This window comes from Pseudorca crassidens, chromosome 10 (genome assembly GCF_039906515.1).
Source record: "Pseudorca crassidens isolate mPseCra1 chromosome 10, mPseCra1.hap1, whole genome shotgun sequence".
Classification (NCBI taxonomy): Eukaryota; Metazoa; Chordata; class Mammalia; order Artiodactyla; family Delphinidae; genus Pseudorca; species Pseudorca crassidens.
Genome location: NC_090305.1, coordinates 13,474,056 through 13,492,566, shown reverse-complemented (window position 1 = coordinate 13,492,566; position 18,511 = coordinate 13,474,056). Strand labels below are relative to the sequence as shown.

General features: G+C 40.4%; 1 pseudogene; it reads left to right on the top strand.

Moving 5' to 3' along the window:
• Positions 1-8,724: 8,724 nt before the first annotated feature.
• Positions 8,725-10,123, top strand: LOC137232968 (small ribosomal subunit protein uS2B-like; annotated as a pseudogene).
• Positions 10,124-18,511: the final 8,388 nt, after the last annotated feature.

The following is an 18,511-nucleotide window of genomic DNA, read 5'->3' as shown; positions in this document are numbered from 1 at the left end:
ACCCCCTCGTCGGCGGCGCCGGCGCGGGGCGGAGCCAGGAGGCGGGGCGTGAGAGTGGGCCTTGGTGCTCAGAGCCTTGGGAGGCAGGACTCGTCCTCCCCGGCTGGGCGTGGGCTTATCCCTTAAGAGACCCAGACTATCACCGGTCCCCCAGACACACACCTCTTGTGGTTTTAATGAAGTTGGAGGCCCGAGGCTTCTCCAGATAATCTCACAGGATGTGGACTCAGGCTGCTCCGGGAGAAAGAGCTGATGGAAGAAGAAGATTTCAGAGAGAGGTCCCAGGGCTCGGCGCCGCCTTTTCTGTTTGGGACCGCGACAGTTTTGGTCTCTAGGCACAGGGCTTGTTACTTGTTTCCGCCTGCGTTCATTCCACTTAACTGGTCCTCGCCCATCTGTACTCAAGGTGATATGAGGCATATCCCCTTAGAGGATAAGAAATTAATAACCAAACCATACTGGGATCTATCAAGATAGTATGGCTCAGCGGCAGAGATCTTGATTGTAAGAGAAAAGAGGAGTTATGTTGATTTTAGAGCTAGACTCTGTCCTTATCCTGGAGCTGACCTGTGTCCATAATATCTTACTCGCCACTGCTGCAGACACAAGCCTACTTCAGCAAAATTGTGCCTTTCCTCAGACCCGTTATCTCAACCTTTGGTGCCTGCCTTTTATTTTCTGTTAAGGCAAGGCCCCCGTTCATATCCCAGGGCTTTGGAGCCTCCTCTGAGTACAGAAGCCCAGGCACGATTTCCCCTTCCTCTGAATTATATATGGCGCCTTACATATGTATAGTTTAATACACCTTCCTATGTCCTTAAGTTGGTTAAGTGATAGGAATATATCTTTGTATCCCCAGTCCCATACAGGAGATCTACAGGGGCCAGGTATCGTGGGGTTATACTTGTTAACAATGATTCCCGTAATCACTCTTGACTTTGCTCTGGGAGATGAAAGTAAAAGGTTTAACTTTTGCCCTGAAGGAGCTAATGATTTGGTTAAAGGGAAAGACTTTCATGAAACACTCGAAGACCTATTTAAGACAATACCAATATAATATGAGTCCAAAATAAGGGAAAGATAATGGTGGCCTATTGCTAGAAAGGTTACCCTTACAGATGTGATTTTAAAAATCAACTCCGGGACTTCCCTGGTGGCGCAGCAGTTAAGAATTTGCCTGTCAATGCAGGGGACATGGGTTGGATCCCTGGTCCGGGAAGATCCCATATGCCGTGGAGCAATGAAGCCCACGAGCCGCAACTACTGAGCCCACGCACTGCAATTACTGAACCCGGCACTTCTAGAGGCCGTGCTCCACAAGAGAAGCCACCGCAATGAGAAGCCCACGCACCGCAGTGAAGAGTAGCCCCTGCTCACCGCAACTAGAGAAAGCCTGCACGCAGCAACGAAGACCCAACACAGCCAAAAATTAAAAAAAAAAAAATCAACTGTGAAAAAGTTGTAACATTTACACATGCATTCCAAGTTTGGGTAGGGGAGGAAGGAGAAGCAGGAACAAATAAATGAAGACGGCATGGAATGAGTGTAAAATATTGTGGTTATTGGAGACACTGGTCTTTGTTTTGCATACCACTGATTAGGTAGCACCTGGCATAGTGCCACTCACATAGCAGACATTTATATTTATCAGCACTCTTTGCTGCTTTATCAGAAATCCAATTGTAACTGATTTAAGAGAGAAAAAGTAAATGAATTTATTGACTTGCATAGAAAGTTCAGGAGTAGTTTAGGTTTCAAGGATATCTAGTTACAGATAATCATAACAGCTTCAGGAATCACCTGTTTTTCTTTCTTTGACTTCGCTTTTGAGAAAGTAAGAGTGTTTCTGTTTCAGTGATAAACCTAATTCTAACTGGCTTAAGCAAAAATAAAATTATTGCCTTTTGTAATCAACAAATTCAGAGGTTCTACATAATAGAAGAAGGTTCAACAGTACATCTAATAGGCATTCCAAAGAGAGAAAAAGAAATAATGGCCAATAATTTTCTAGAATTGAAGGAAGATGGCTCTTTACATTGAAGAAGCACATCAAGTTTTAGGAAAATAACATATACATATAACACATATATGATGAATGTAAGCAAAGAGAAAAATAATGATCTTAAATAGCAGTTAAAACGTAATCTAACTAGAAAGAAATGACATTTAGACTGGAAGCCATATTGTCAAAAGTAAAAATATGCCAAAGATAGTGGAACATATATAGTACAGAGTATATAACTATATATAACTATATATATATATATAAATAACCTGGACAACGTAGTAAATCATCACTCAAGAATGAGGATGTGATGTAATGCACCACTGCTAATCCAAACAACACCCTGGATCAACCCTAGTCCTTTCCCATCATACTCAGCCAAGGGCTGAAGTCTCAGGGATATAAAAAGGGAAGTATTCATGAGTCAAAAATATAAATGGACTCTGGAAAGAGGGCAGTACATGAATCTTGAATCTCCATGAATCACCACATCAAAACAGACTGTATAGTGAAACCAAAAATGCATGGGGCAACATTTACAACTAAACTAGGTAACAGATAACTCCACAAACCCCAAAATACAAGTGTGGGACCAAACCACAAACGCAAAATTGCATAGTGTTAATGCCGAAAAAAATCAGATAAAAACTGTGAAGATATTAAGAAAATTATATAAGACATGAAAGAAAAATCAGAATAGGGACTTCCCTGGTGGTCCAGTGGTTAAGACTCCATGCTCCCAATGCAGGGTGCACGGGTTCCATCCCTGGTCAGGGAACTAAGGTCCCGCATGACGCGGCAAAAAAAAAAAAAAAATCAGAATTAAAAATACCTCAGAAATAAAGTAACAACTTGGGAAAGAATTAGAAGTAAGAGAAAAAGTGGTTTCAGAAAATACTGAACTAGAAGGAACACAGGAGTAAATACAGATGGTGCCCGAGAGAACTAGAATTTGAAAATGAGATTTTAAATAAATATAGAAACAGAAATGATTTTAGAGAAAAGATAAATATTGAAGATAGGTAAAGAAAATCCAGTGTACGGATTAAGAGTTCTTGATAAAGAAAACCAAAGCTAGCTAACAGAATACAACGCATAATTCAAGAGAACTTTTCCTGAAGTAAAATACATATATTCTATTTATATATATTCACATATATATTCATATATACATTTACATATATATTCGAAACCTCACACTGAAAGAGTATACTGTGCGCCTGAAAGCACTGAGCGTGAACAAGATGTATTCTAGTCAGTAAAATTACTAGACTTTACGTTTTGAAAAATGGTCATTTAGGCCAAAAAAAATTTGTGAGAGAAAATTGGATTACCATAAGACTTCAACATTAACACTTTATGTGAGGAGAAAATGGTGAAACATTTAAAATATTCAAAGAAAGAAAATGAGAACCAAGTACCCTGTATCCATCAAAACTGACTTGAAAGTATAAAAGCCTTGGGGCTTCCCTGGTGACGCAGGGGTTGAGAGTCCGCCTGCCGATGCAGGGGACACGGGTTCGTGCCCCGGTCCGGGAAGATCCCACATGCCGCGGAGCGGCTGGGCCCGTGAGCCATGGCCGCTGAGCCTGCGTGTCCGGAGCCTGTGCTCCGCAACGGGAGAGGCCACAGCAGTGAGAGGCTCGCGTACCACACACACACACACAAAAAGTATAAAAGCCTATTGGTTATCAAAATGAAAGGGCTCAGACTGTTACTTGAGTGCTTCCTGAGGGGTGAAGCTTGGCAACAAAATTACTGACAGTGACAGAAAGACAGTTAGTGAAACTTTCAATATTACTTGTAGAACCAAGACTAAATGAGGCTTTGTTTCAGTCAGGGTCAAGAGAAAGAAACTACACAATAATTTGAACAGAGGACATTTACTATGAAGAATATTAATGGAATTGGAATAAAGGGAGGCTGACTAGCAAAAGGCAAAGAGAATTCTTACCATATAGGAACAGTAGATACAGGGAACAGCCACCACTCCTGAACTGAAATAGAATGGCCAAGAAGCACCCTTGCCCCCATGCCCCATCCACCTCCTTTTTGGAGAAGGCATGACTGTGGCTCCCTGCTGTGGCCTCAGTGCGCCCCGTTAGAAATCCTCTCTGGAGTTCTTGGAGAACTAGCCACAGCAAGGTGCCTTTATCAGAATTCACCGCAGAGTGCCCAGAGAAGCCACTTACAGGAAGGTGCTATACCAGCAGCACACCACTTCATGAAGCCATCTAAAAAACGGTGTACTGGGGGAAGCTGCCCTGGGAAGCTGCCACTTGTTGTTGGCTACTGGGCGCTGCTGAAAGGAACCACACACTCTGCAGGAGCCCAGGGAGATTAAGTACAGGAGAATCAGAAAGAGAAGCCTCTTCCTCCTCCAGTGCCTCCCTGCCCCTACTCCGGCCCCGCCCCCTCCTTGCAACAGTACCTTCTGCTAACAAAGCCTAACATTAAACCAGCTGATATGGGAGAAGTATTTATAGAGTTCAGCTCCATTATTGCACAGCAAACAAAGATTTGGAGCTGAGAGCCACAAAAAGTATAATCTGAGATGGATTTGTATTCTGAAATATTGGTACAAAATTACTGTAAAACTGGAAAGGAGTTTGGGAGGAGCATCGACAAAAATTTAACTTTTCAGTATATTGATGGTGGCAATATTAGTATTTTGAGAATGTATGTTTAATATGGGGTAAAATGAGTAATTATCATTAGTATGAACTATCTATCTAGTTTCCTGCATCTTTTCAGTAGCAGTGCTCATTTTTATCATCTGGAGTGTGGTTTTGAAACACCAAGTCCCACTTAAAGAAACAAAGGCTACTTGGAGAAATGGGTGATTCTTGATCTGGGGTAGGAAATGTATAGAATGAGCATAAAATATCTTGACATACTGAAGAGCAGAGGAACTATTAAAGACTTCTAGGGTCATGTCCAAAGGACACAGGAGCCAACTTGAAGAGGCTCCCCATTGGCCAAAGATGGGACAATTTGAGTTTCAATAAGGGTAATAATTAGAATGGACTGAAACCCATTAAATAAGTTTAAATACATAAATTCATAATAATAATGTAGTCTTACCAAAGGGATTAAACCTGAATCTGATCAAGTTGAATCTGATCAACTGCCAATTTACAGGAAATAGAGGACAAAGACACATTGAAAACACCATGAGCGTGCAATCTGCAAAATCCAGACTGTGGGGAACCCTGCAATCAGACAGCTGAGTTCAACAGATAAATTGTAAGAAAAAGAAGGGGGAGAACCAATAGATTAAAGGAGACTTAAAAGACATCAAATTATCCTAAATGATACATTAGAACAGTTAGACTAATTGGTATTTTCAGGACACTAAAATCTGTAACAAGACAAGGATGCCCACTCTCACCACTTCTATTCAACATAGTATTGGAAGTCCTAGCCACAGCAATCAGGAAAAGAAATAAAAGGCATCCACATTGGAAGGGAAGAGGTAAATTTGTCATTATATGCAGATGACAGGATACGATATATAGAAAACCTTAAGACGCCATACAGAAACTACTAGAACTGATAAACGAATTCATCAAGGTAGGAGGATACAAGGTTAACATATAGAAATCAGTTGCATTTCTTTACATTAACAATGAAATACCAGAAAGGGAATGTAAAAAACCAATCCCTTTTAAAATCGCGTCAAAAAATAAAATACTTAGGAGTAAACCTGACCGAGGAGGTGAAAGACTTATATTATGCTGAGAACTATAAAATATTAATAAAGGAAATTGAAGATGACTCAAAGAAATGGAAAGATATCCTATGCTCTTGTATTGGAAGAATTAATATTGTTGAAATGGCCATACTACCCAAAGCAATCTACAGATTTAGTGTGATTCTTACCAAATTACCCATGACATTTTTCACAGATCTAGAAAAAATAATCCTGGGCTTCCCTGGTGGCGCAGTGGTTGAGAGTCCGCCTGCTGATGCAGGGGACATGGGTTCGTGCCCCGGTCTGGGAAGATCCCACATGCTGTGGAGCGGCTAGGCCCGTGAGCCATGGCCACTGAGCCTGCACGTCCAGAGCCTGTGCTCCGCAACGGGAGAGGCCACAACAGTGAGAGGCCCGCGTACCGCAAAAAAAAAAAAATAAAAAAATAATCCTAAAACTTATATGGAACCATAAAAGACCCAGATTCGCCAAAGCAATCCTGAGGAAAAAGAAAAAAGCAGGAGGCATAACCCTCCCAGACTATAGACAATATTACAAAGCTAACAGTAACCAAAACAGCATGGTATTGGTACAAAAACAGATACATGGATAAATGGAACAGAATAGAGAGCCCAAAAACACACACACACACCTATAGTCAATTACTTTAACAAAGGAGGCAAGAATACACAAAGGAGAAGAGATAGTCTCTTCAGCAAGTGCTGTTGGAAAAGTTGGACAGCCACATGTAAATCAATGACATTAGAACACACCCTCCTCCCACCATACACAAAAATAAACTCTAAATGGCTTAAAGACTTAAATATAAGACACTACACCGTAAAACTCCTAGAAGAGAACATAGACAAAACATTCTCTGACATAGATCGTACCAATATTTTCTTAGGTCAGTCTCCCAAGGCAATAGAAATAGAAACAAAATTTTAAAAATGGGACCTAATCAAACTTACAAGCTTTTGCAAAGGAAAAGCAAAGGAAACCATAAATTAAATGAAAAGACAACCTACAGGCTGGGAGAAAATATTCGCAAATGATGCGACTGACAAGGGCTTAATTTCCAAAATATTAAAAGAGCTCATATGACTCACTATCAAAAAACAAACAACCCAATCAAAAAATGGGCAGAAAACCTAAATAGACATTTTTGCAAAGAAGACATACAGATGGCCAACAGGCACATGAAAAGATGCTTAACGTCACTAATTATTAGAGAAATGCAAATCCAAACTACAAGGAGGTACCATCTCACAGGGTCAGAATGGCCATTATTAAAAAGTCTACATATATGAAATTCTGGACAGGGTGCAGGGAAAAGGAAACCCTCCTATACTGTTGGTGGGAATGTAAATGGGTGCAGCCACTATGGAAAACAGTATGGAGATTCCTCAAAAGGCTAAAAATAGAGTTACCATATGATCCAGCAATTCCACTCCTGGGCGTATATCTGGACAAAGCTATAATTCAAAAAGAAACATGCACCCCAATGTTCATAGCAGCACTGTTCACAATAGCCAAGACATGGAAACAACCTAAATGTCCATTGACAGATGAGTGGACGAAGATGTGGTACATATACACAATGGAATACTACTCCCCCTTGTGGTTGCCAAGGGGAAGCGTGTGTAGGGGAGGGAAGGAACGGGAGTTTGGGACGAGCAGATGCGAACTATTATGTATGTAGGATGGATAAACAACAGTGTCTGTATAGCATAGGGAACTGTATTCATTATCCTGTGATAAAACATAATGGAAAAGAATATGAAAAAGAATATATATATGTCTAACTGAATCATTTTGCTGTACAGTAGAAATTAACACATTATAAATTAACTATACTTCAATTAAGTATTTTTTAAAAGACATCAAATTAAAGAGTAAGACTATATTATAGTGTCTAGAGGTATACTTAAAGACATTTTTAAAAGTGGTGATTATCAAAGTCAAGATAGTGATTACTTTTGGGGGAGGCAGGTGGTTTGTGATTGTAATGGAGAACACAGGCTTCTGGTGTGACTGACAAAACTCTTGATTTGGGAAGCGAATACAAGTGTGTTCACCTGTAATCAACCATCTGTTTATTAACCAAGATGTTAATGAAACATTTTAACCAAGCTGTTAATGAAAGTGACAAAAATGGAGAATTTTTCACTCAGACACCTAAACTCTAAAGGGTATATACTTTAGTAAGAGGGAAATGGAACTCAAAAGCAAGGAATGAGATGCAAAAAGAAATGACTTTGAGTAAATTAGATCCTGAAAGAATATAATTCCTGAGTTAAATGAATTTGAGAAAGAGAGTCTGGAAAAGCATAGTGAATTGACCACATTCACTCATTTTCTTTCCAAAACACCCACTGAAGTGAAACAAAGGAATAGTTATAAACTGACAAGGTGGCTGCAGTTTTGCAAGACAGTAGGTCATTGATTTGAGGAGAGGCTCAGAACTTGAAGGTATAAGGTACTTTGGGAAGTGGAAAGTGCTTACAGGAAGCTGATGAGTAAAAATCTGTATGCTGAATAGTGACTCCTTATCCCCCATTTTTTTCCCATTCCTCTTTTTGAAACTCCATCAGCCAAAGCCATGCCTCCTAAACTAGATACTGGAGTATTATTCTTTCGAGAAACTGAATGGTCCCAGAGAAAGCCTTCTATATGTTGCCATTTGGAGGCCCAAGAGCAAAAAGTTTGGTTTACCAGCTTATCACTCTCACCTGAAACCTATTAATTAGTATATAAAAATAAGTGTAGAAAGAAGTCCCCCCAAACAAACCTATTAGTCACCCAAACAAAAGTGAAATCTATAAATATGAATTGCAGAGAATAATATTGATGAGTATTTGACAATTAAAAAAATAGTTGGATAGGTATACAGAAAACCAAACAAATTTTTAAAAGAAAGGCAATCGTTAATACCGGGAAAAGCAAGCCTTTCTGTGTTACGCTAAAAGGGGTCCATATGGCATTGTTCTGAGTTCCCATCTTAACTCAAAAGGAAACTATCACAATGTCCAGAGCCCCCGATAGCCTGAAAATGAAGGAGGAGGGTGTCCTCAAATTCCTTGCAGCAGGAACCTACCTTGGTGGCATCAACCTTGACTTCCGAATGGAATACAGCATCTGTTACCGAATCGGGTTCATTTTGCGGGATGTGCAGCAAGCCGAAACGCTGAGACACTGCAGTTTGCAGCCAAGAGAGGGTTTGTTCACAGGGCAACCAAGTGAGGATACGAGGATATGGGCGGACAAATCTCAAAACCGCCTCCCTGAAGGGGAGCAGGGCGGTCTGAGGTGTGGGGAGAGTCGGGAAACGTGATTAGAAAAAGGTGCGGTAATCGTCGTTCTGCGCAGGCGTAATAAGCTACAGGCCTCCCCACGTTCCAATGAGGAGGCACTCAGCACAATCTGAGGGTGGAGTCTTCAGCCCTCTGATGTCAAAGGTCACCGAGGGGGCACTCGTGCATGCCCCGTTGGAGGGTGGGTGGTCCTAACCAGGTTTAATCAGCTCAGATGGAACTAGACACAGCTGACTCCAAGTCCCAAGTTAGGCTACCTGCTGCTTGGAGGACATGCAATTAAAATAACCTTGATTAGTGAAGGCAGATGAAATGTATTTAACTCATGATTACCTATGGTTTCATATCTGCAAAAAGTGATGACATCTACATCATAAATCTGAAGAGAACCTGGGAGAAGCTTCTCCTGGCAGCTTTTGCTGTTGTTGCCATTGAAAACCTGGCTGATGTCAGTGTCACGTGAAATACTCCAGGAATACCGGCCAGTGAGCTGTGCTGAAGTTTGCTGCTGCCACTGGAGCCACTCCTCTTCCTGGCTGCTTCACTCCTGGGACCTTCACTGGCCAGATGCAAGTGGCTTTCTGACTTCTAGTGGTTACTGATCCCAGGGTTGACCACCAGCCTCTCACAGAGGCGTCTTATGTTAACCTGCCTACCGCTGCTCTGTATAACAGACACTCCTCTGTGCTGTGTGGACACGGCCGCACCACGCACCAGCGGGAGAACTCACTCAGCTGGTCTGATGTAGTGGATGCTGCTTCAGGAAGTTCTGCCCATGTACGGCACCATTTCCTGTGACCACCCCTGGGAAGTCAGGCCTGATCATTACTTCTACAGAGATCCTGAGGAGAGTGAAAAGGAAGAGCAGGCTCCTGCTGAAAAGGCCGGGACCCAGGGAGAATTTCAGGCGGAATGGACCGCTCCAGATTCTGAGTTGACTGCTACTCAACCTGAGGTCACAGACTGGTCTGAAGGAGCACAGGTGCCCCCGAGTCTGTCCAGCAGTTTCCTGCTGAGGACTGGAGCGCTCAGCTGGCCACCAAAGACTGGTCTGCAGCTCCCACCACTTAGACCACTGAATGGGAAGGAGCAACCACTGAGGGGTCTTAAGCTGTTGTACAGACCAGCTTAAGACTATTTCTTAAATAGAAAATGGAAATAAGGGTGGTGGAAAATAAACAGTTAAATAACAGAATAGCAAAAAAAAAAAAAGAAGAGGCCCAGGAAAGGAAACATTAATCATAATTACTACTTGGCTTATCATTGAATAATATTTACAGAGTCATAACAATATCAATACTATTATTTTAACCAAAATTTGTGATGTATTTACTATGAGAGAACAGAGGAAGAGAGAGAATAGAGGAAGTGGGGAAAGAGATAAGTCAGCTAAATGCTGATCTCCTTATTAATACAAGTCAATAGTTGACATCTAAAACTGATATATAAAAAAATCAAAGTAAACATATTCTTTAGAAATATGGAAGCAATGAGGTACCACATCACACCAATCAGAATGACCATCATTAAAAATCTATAAATAACAAATGCTGTAGAGGGTGTAGAAAAGGGGACCCTCCTACACTGTTGATGGGAATGTAAGTTGGTACAGCCACTATGGAAAACAGTATGGAGGTTCCTCAGAAAACTAAAAATAGAATTACCATATGATCCAGAAATCCCACTCCTGGGCATATACCCAGACAAAACTCTAATTCAAAAAGATACATGCACCCTTATGTTCATGGCAACACTACTCACAATAGCTAAGACATGGAAACAACCTAAATGTCCATCAACAGATGAATGGATAAAGAAGATGTGGTACATATATACACTGGAATATTACTCAGCCATAAAAAAGAACAAAATAATGCCATTTGCAGCAACATGGTTGGACCTAGAGATTATCATACTAAATGAAGTAAGTCAGAAAGAGGACAAATACCATATGTTATCACTTATAAGTGGAATCTAAAATATGCCACAAATGAACCTGTCTACAAAACAGAAACAGAATCATGGACATAGAGAACAGACTGGTGGTTGCCAAGTGGGAGGGGATTGGAGGAGGGATGGAGTGGGAGGTTGGGGTGAGCTTTTATATGTAGAATGGATAAATGACAAGGTCCAACTGTATAGCACAGAGAACTATATTCAGTATCCTACGATAAACCATAATGGAAAAGAATATAAAAAAAGGAATGTATATGTATGTATAACTGAATCACTTTGCTGTACAGTAGTAATTAACACAACACTGCAAATCAACTATACTGCAAAAAAAAATTTTAAATACAGAAGCAAACGTCAGATGAAATAGCTAAAAGAATGGAAGGTACATAGGGTCACCTTCGTGGAAACTAAATGAAGGCCCCCCTTCTCCAAGACACATAAACCTGTAAGAAAGTTATTTTAATATCTTGATTTTGTAAAAGCAAAACCAAAAACACTATCGGACTTCCCTTGTGGTCCAGTGGTTAAGACTCCACGGGGGCTGGGGGTTCGATCCCTGGTTGGGGAAGTTCTGCATGCCACGCAGTGAGGCCAAAAAGGAAACACAAACAAAACAAACAAACAGACAAAAAAATCACTGCCATTTGCAAGAAAATAATGTCTGTGCTGTAAATACACCTGCAAGGGTTACGCAGTGCACTCTCTCCACGGCAACAAGCCTGCTTCCAGGGAGCAGAATGGGGTCTGCAGTGGGGAAAGGTGGGGCAGAGTATTTCCAGTTTTCGTCTACAGTTTGATTTTTTTAAACTATGTATATCTATTACTCTGATGGCAAAGAAAGAAAAAGTGAAGGGAGGGGCTGGCTTCAGGTATGGCTAAATAGAGAGGATTCAAGTAATGTCTTCAGGATCTGGATTCTCTCAGCAACGCAAACCCTCCTGTTAGGATCAAAAGATTGCTTCAGCCTTTACTTTCTGTGTTCCTAGTCTTGAGAAGGAGTGAGCTTTCTAGGGGTGAAAAGTTGTGGGTCGATACATGGAGCCTGGACCAGTTAAGTGGCAGGGAAGTCACTGAAAACAAGACAACAGCAGCAGGAAAGAACATTAACAGAGTCAAATAGGAAGAGAAGATTCAAAAAAAGGAGAACGTTTAAAATATAGCAGAAAAGTCGAGGAAAAGGAAGATGGAGAAAAGACCACGACATTGACGAAGACATTGCTGACTTTGAGAGGATAGTTCCATGGTGCAGTGGCAGCCCAGTCATTTTGTTACAGTGGTTTTCAAAGTCTGGTTCCTGGACCAGCAAACAATAGCAACACCACCTGGGAACTTGTTAGAAATGCAAATTCTTGGGTTCCATGTCAGACCTTCCGAATCAGAGACTCTGGGCCCGGGCCCCACCAAGCTGTGTTTTAATAAGACCTCCAGTTGCACGCTAAAGTTTGTTGGTGGTGTGAATTGGTAAAATCTCGATATAGGAGAATTTAACAATATTGGTCATAATTAGAAATGCATATACCCTCTAACTCAGGATTTTCACTTACAGCAATGTGCCCTACAGTTATTTGCATGCAGACAAAATGACATATACAAGGTTGTAGCATTATTGATTGGAAACTAAATGTCCATCAATGGGGACTGGTAAACTCTACAGTGCTGCAGCTATTCTATACAATGCTATGTAGCTATAATAAAAATGAGGAAACTCTTCATGCACTGATGTCCCCCAGATAAATTATACCCATATCTCCAGATTAAGTTGCAAAAACAAGGTGCAAAATAGCATGTGTGGTGTGCTGTCATTTGTGTAAAATAAGAAAGGAACAAAATTTTATATATATATATATATATATATATATATATATATATAAAATGCAATGACTTTATGTATGTTGACAAAACCTCTGGAAGGACAAATAGGAAATAATATGGTTATCTACTGAGGGGGATGGAAACTAGGTTATAAGGAAAAGGGTGAGAGGGTGCTTGAACTGTGGGACTTTATCACTTAATCAGAAAACATTTATTTTGAAATTCTCCAATGAATTCATCTCTGTATTACTCTACAGCAGGTTATCATCAATTTTATTTTTTTGGCCGAGCCTCATAGAGTGTGGTGGGGTCTTAGTTCCCCCACCAGGGATCGAACCTGGCCCAAGCAGTGAAAGCACCGAGTCCTAACCACTGGACCACCAGGGAATTCCCATCATCAATTTTAGTGCAGACGCTACAACACCGCCTACAATGGCCTCCCGGCCTCCAGGGTTCTCTAGTCTTGACCTGCTCCAATTCATTTCCTACACAGTTATAGGAAATGTTATATCTGCCTCTAAACCCAGATAATCAGTAAAGAGAAAGACAGAGTCTTTGATACCTTACCCGAGTCCAGCAACTCCTCTTCCCAGGTGATCCAAGCTGGAAAAGATGAATCCCCATCCAAGGTGACCAGGTCTCTGTACAGATCACACATGTGGAAACCTCCACAATACAACTGCATTAGAAGGCAGCACAGAGTTATACACATAAAGTATCAAGGGGGCCATTTTATTTCTTCTTCTGTAAGTGTTATTAAATATTTTGAATTTCAGATCCAAACTAGAAAATTTTACTTTAAACACATTTGATATTTTTAGTTAGTATGTAACAAGATCACAGAAAATAGGCTTTATATCTTTACCTAACCCTTCTTACTCTGACAACTGAGGTTTGGGAGCAGAGGGAGAGGAGAACAGCTAGTGTTTGGTTGTGTAGTGACAGCTTCTGTGTGTGTGTGTGCGTGTGCGTGTGTGTGTTAAGAACACTTAACGTGAGATCTACCCTCTGAACATTGCAAGTGTACGATACGATATTGTTAACTATAAGCCCGATGTTGTACAGCAGATCTCTAGAACTCTAGTCTTGCACAACTGTCTGTTCTACCTGCAAGAAGTGTGGATCCAGAGGGCTTTATATAGGAGGTGATTTTGAGCTGAGTTGAGTCATATAGTTATTTATTATAAGGACATAGTAGGGAAGGTTACTCCAGGGAGAGGGAGGAACAAGGCTAAAATCGTGCAGAGAGCTAAGCTGATACTATGGTCTGGAGTAAAGGTAAATCTGGAAAAGTAGGGACGGGCTGGATTATGAAGGGCTTTTATCCCTTAGGAGGGAGTTTGGACTTTATCCTGTAGACAACAGAAGCTGTTGAAGACTTTTTTTTTTTTTTTACAGTGAAATATGCAGATCTTTATTATACAGTGCAGTGAGTTTGGGCAACTGTGTACACCAAAGTAACTACCACCCCAGTCAAAGTACAAAGCATTTCAACCCAGAAAAGTCTCCTGGGTCCAGTGGTGTGCAGGAGATAGCTCCCACACAGGCAATTCCAGACATCTCATCCCCATATCCTGTTGTTATCTTAAAGAGGGCCATGATGGGAAATCAGCAAATACTACAAACCAGAGATTGCCCCATGCCCCCCTGCCCCCGAGAGCCAGTTTTCCAGCAAACTGTAGCTCATGCTCCTTCTCAGTCAATCCTCCATGCCCAGAGAGGCAAATCAACATAGGTTTACTTTTGCTTGTTCTTGAACTTCACGCAAATGGAATAACATTTCGTATCTTTTCTTCCAACAAAATGATGTCTGTGAGATTCATCAGTGTTGTGATTTATTAGTAATTTGTCCCTTTCTGTTGCTAAGCACCATTCCAATGTACAAATAAACTGTATTTTTTCTAATTTCTTGTTGAAGGACATTCATTTGTCCTTTGACATTCAATTTGGAGCTATTAACTTTTATTTATTTTCTTTACCTTTATGGAGGAGTAATTGACAAATAAAATTTTTATACTTAAAGTGTATAATTTGATGATTTGATGTACATATACATTGTGAAATGATTACCAAATTCAAGTCAATTAACATCCATCAGCTCACATAGTTAACCCTTTTTCGTGTGTGTGCTGAGAACACATACAGTCTACTGTCAGCAAATTTCAAGTGTACAATTCCATATTATTAACTATAGTTACCATGCTGCACATTAGATCCTCAGAATGTATTTATCTTATAACTGAAAGTTTGTACCCAATTTTTAAAAGGCTACTGTAGGGCTTCCCTAGTGGCGCAGTGGTTGAGAGTCCGCCTGTCGACGCAGGGGACACGGGTTCGTGCCCCGGTCCGGGAAGATCCCACGTGCTGCGGAGCGGCTGGGCCCGTGAGCCATGGCCGCTGAGCCTGCGCGTCCGGAGCCTGTGCTCCGCAACGGGAGAGGCCACAACAGTGAGAGGCCCGTGTACCGCAAAAAAAAAAAAAAAGCTCCTGTAGACATTCTTGTGCAAGTATTTTCACGATCATATGTTTTCGTTTATCTTGGGTAAATACCCAGAAATGGAATTTATGGGTCATAGAATAAGTTTATTTTTAACTTTGTAAGAAAGTGCCAGAAAGTTTTCCAAAGGGTTCGTAGTGCACAAGCAATGTATGAGAGTTCTGGTGGCTCCAGACACTTGCCAGCATTTGATGTCACAATGCCTTTTTACATTTAACCATTCCAGTGTGTATGAAGTAATATCACTTCATAGGATTTTGATCTGCATTTCCCTGAAGACTAATTATATCACACATATTTTTGTGGGCTTGTTAGCTATTCCTTTATCTTCTTTGGTATTGTGTCTGATAGAATTTTGCAGAGTATTTGATAGAATTCATCAGCAAAATGATCTGGGCTTGGAGTTGTCTTTGGGGAAGGTTTTTGATAATGAATTAATATCCTAAGTAGATATTCAAGTTTTCTAATTCATTTTATTCATTTTGGTAAGTTGTGTTTTTCAAGGAATTTGTCCATTTTTTTCTAAGTTGTTGAATTTATTAGCCTAATGCTTTACTTTTCATAATATTCCCTTATTATCCTTTTTAAAAATTTTTTAAATTTAATTTTATTTACTTTTTTATACAGTAGGTTCTTATTAGTCATCAATTTTATACACATCAGTGTATACAAGTCAATCCCAATCACCCAATTCATCACACCACCATCCCCACCCCACCACATCTTCCCCCACCTTGGTGTCCGTACGTTTGTTCTCTACATCTGTGTCTCAACTTCTGCCCTGCAAATCGGTTCATCTGTACCATTTTTCTAGGTTCCACATACATGCGTTAATATACGATATTTGTTTTCCTCTTTCTGACTTACTTCACTCTGTATGACAGTCTCTAGATCCATCCACGTCTCAACAAATGACCCAATTTCGTTCCTTTTTATGGCTGAGTAATATTCCATTGTATATATGTACCACAACCTCTTTATCCATTGGTTATAGGATTTGATTTTACTGTGATTGCACCCCTCCTACCGTCTCATTGTGGCTTCTCCTTTGTCTTTGGATGTGGGGTACCCTTTCTGGTGAGCTCCAGTGTTCTCCTGTCAATGATTGTCCAGCAGCTAGCCGTGACTCTGGCATTCTCACAAGAGGGAGTGAGAGCATGTCCTTCTACTCCGCCATCTTGGTTCTGTGTGAGCTGTTGAAGACTTTTAATCAGGGAGATAAACCTGGTCATATTTGTCTTTTATAAATATCTCTCTGGTAGTCCTGTGGAATATGGGGTGGAGAGGTGCCAAATTGGAGACTGGGAAACATTTTTCTTTAATTTCAGAGACTGTGATATCCTTCCAGTAAGTTCCTCTGACGTGGAAGTTAGCAAGTGCTGGTTTATGATCCTTCTAGCTAAAGAACCTTAATTGGATTCAGCCATTAAGAGGTCACTGATGGCTTTACCTGAGTAGTTTCTTGAGGTGAAGGGTGAAAGGTTGATTGAAGAGGGAATGGAAGGTGAGGAAGTAGACATAGTAATTGTATACTAAACTTCTGGGAGTTTATTTTGGAAGAGAAGGTGTTAGGGAAATAGCTAATAATTTTAAGCCATGTTTGAAGCTGCGTTTTGCTAAGATAACTGAAAAGAGAGTTCCTAAAAATCAGGCAGCTATGAATCTGTGGTTTTAGTGTTGATTTCTCTAATTTTTAGTGATATTTAACTTATCAACATATTTCAACTGTTCTTATTAGTAATATTGACAAACCCACACCTGATGGCAAATTGCTTTTTAAAGTGTACTTTAGAATAAAGGTTTGTCTGATCTGATACATTGATAGAAAACAATTTGAAAAAAAAAGTATAACCACTGCCATAGGTTTCATCTGAAAAGATGTCCAATGCACCAAATAAAAGATTAAATTTTAAGATAATTTGATTTCTAACTTTTAGAAATACACATTAAAATAAGGCATCTTTTCCGACTCTAGCCAAACTTGGAGTGAGTTGCTCTATGTTTTTCTGCCCGCCAGTGGTTGTCAAAGAGCATTAAGAAATTTATCATCTGTTTAAAAATATTGTATATTATAAGAATACATTTTCTTCAAAACAGACTTTTTTATTTTAGGAATTCAAAGTGATTTATAAATGTGTCAGCATGTTATTCCTGAAAATGGGCAGACTCAAAGCAACATCAATCTCAGTGTAAACTGACTTCAGACAACCAGTAGGTGGAGGAATTTCCAAAGCTAAGAACCACGGCACTCCCCAAACCCGCCTTCAGAATCTGAGAATCTTAAAAGTCATCCATCCAGTCTTCTCCGTTTTATCCTAACAGAAACCAAGGACTGTTGACTAGCTTCACGTTATGTATGTTGACTAGCTTTGAGTTACATATACACATAGAGCCCAGGAAATTCCAGTAAAAGGAAAGACTATTTTAGGTTAGGATTAGATTTTACTGATGCAATATGAGCATTGGGGGTAAGGTGAAAGCTTTTTAGGTATGTATAGCATGAGATAAAAAGCTGAAAGTAAGTAGGGTGTATGAAGAAAATGACTATGACATAAGGGAGGAAAGAGGCCAGGAAGAGAGAGCCCTGGTGAGATGTTGGAAAGTGTTAGGATTTGCATAAAGGTCAAGGAAGGAGGCTGAGTTTGGCTTTGGTCCAGGCAACAATGGAAAACTGTTAAGAAAGACAAAGAACAAATATTTTAAGCTATCGAGTGTCGGTACATCATGATGAACGTGAAAAGAATTGATTTGCCTCTGTCGGCTTCTCCTTTATTTAACAACACCGGAAGCAACCAATCCAGGGGGAAAAGCCACGGAACCTTTTGAGCACGCAGGTCAATTTAGTCCTCAGCTTCCTAACTCAGATTCTCCCCTTGGAACTTCCTCCTTGACCTTGGCACATCCTACCATGCTTCTTCCTGAGCTCCCTCCAAGACCCCATTATTATTTACTTTATTTACATGATTTTTTCTTATCATTATGATAAAGCGGGGTCCCCTGCCAGGCCAGTCTGGAGTTGTAACACGTAGGACATTAACTGAAACTTCAAATCAGCTCCATCCAGTGCCCACTCTGTTCTTGGCCCCCCTCCCTCTTGCGGTCAAAAGAATGAAAAATTCCACAATTCTGCTGGTTTCTTCTCCATTTTCTCTTATCATAGGATTTTGTTGACCTGTATACTCTTTTCTAAATGTAATACCCTGGCTCAGTTTATTCTCACTAGCTAACCATGA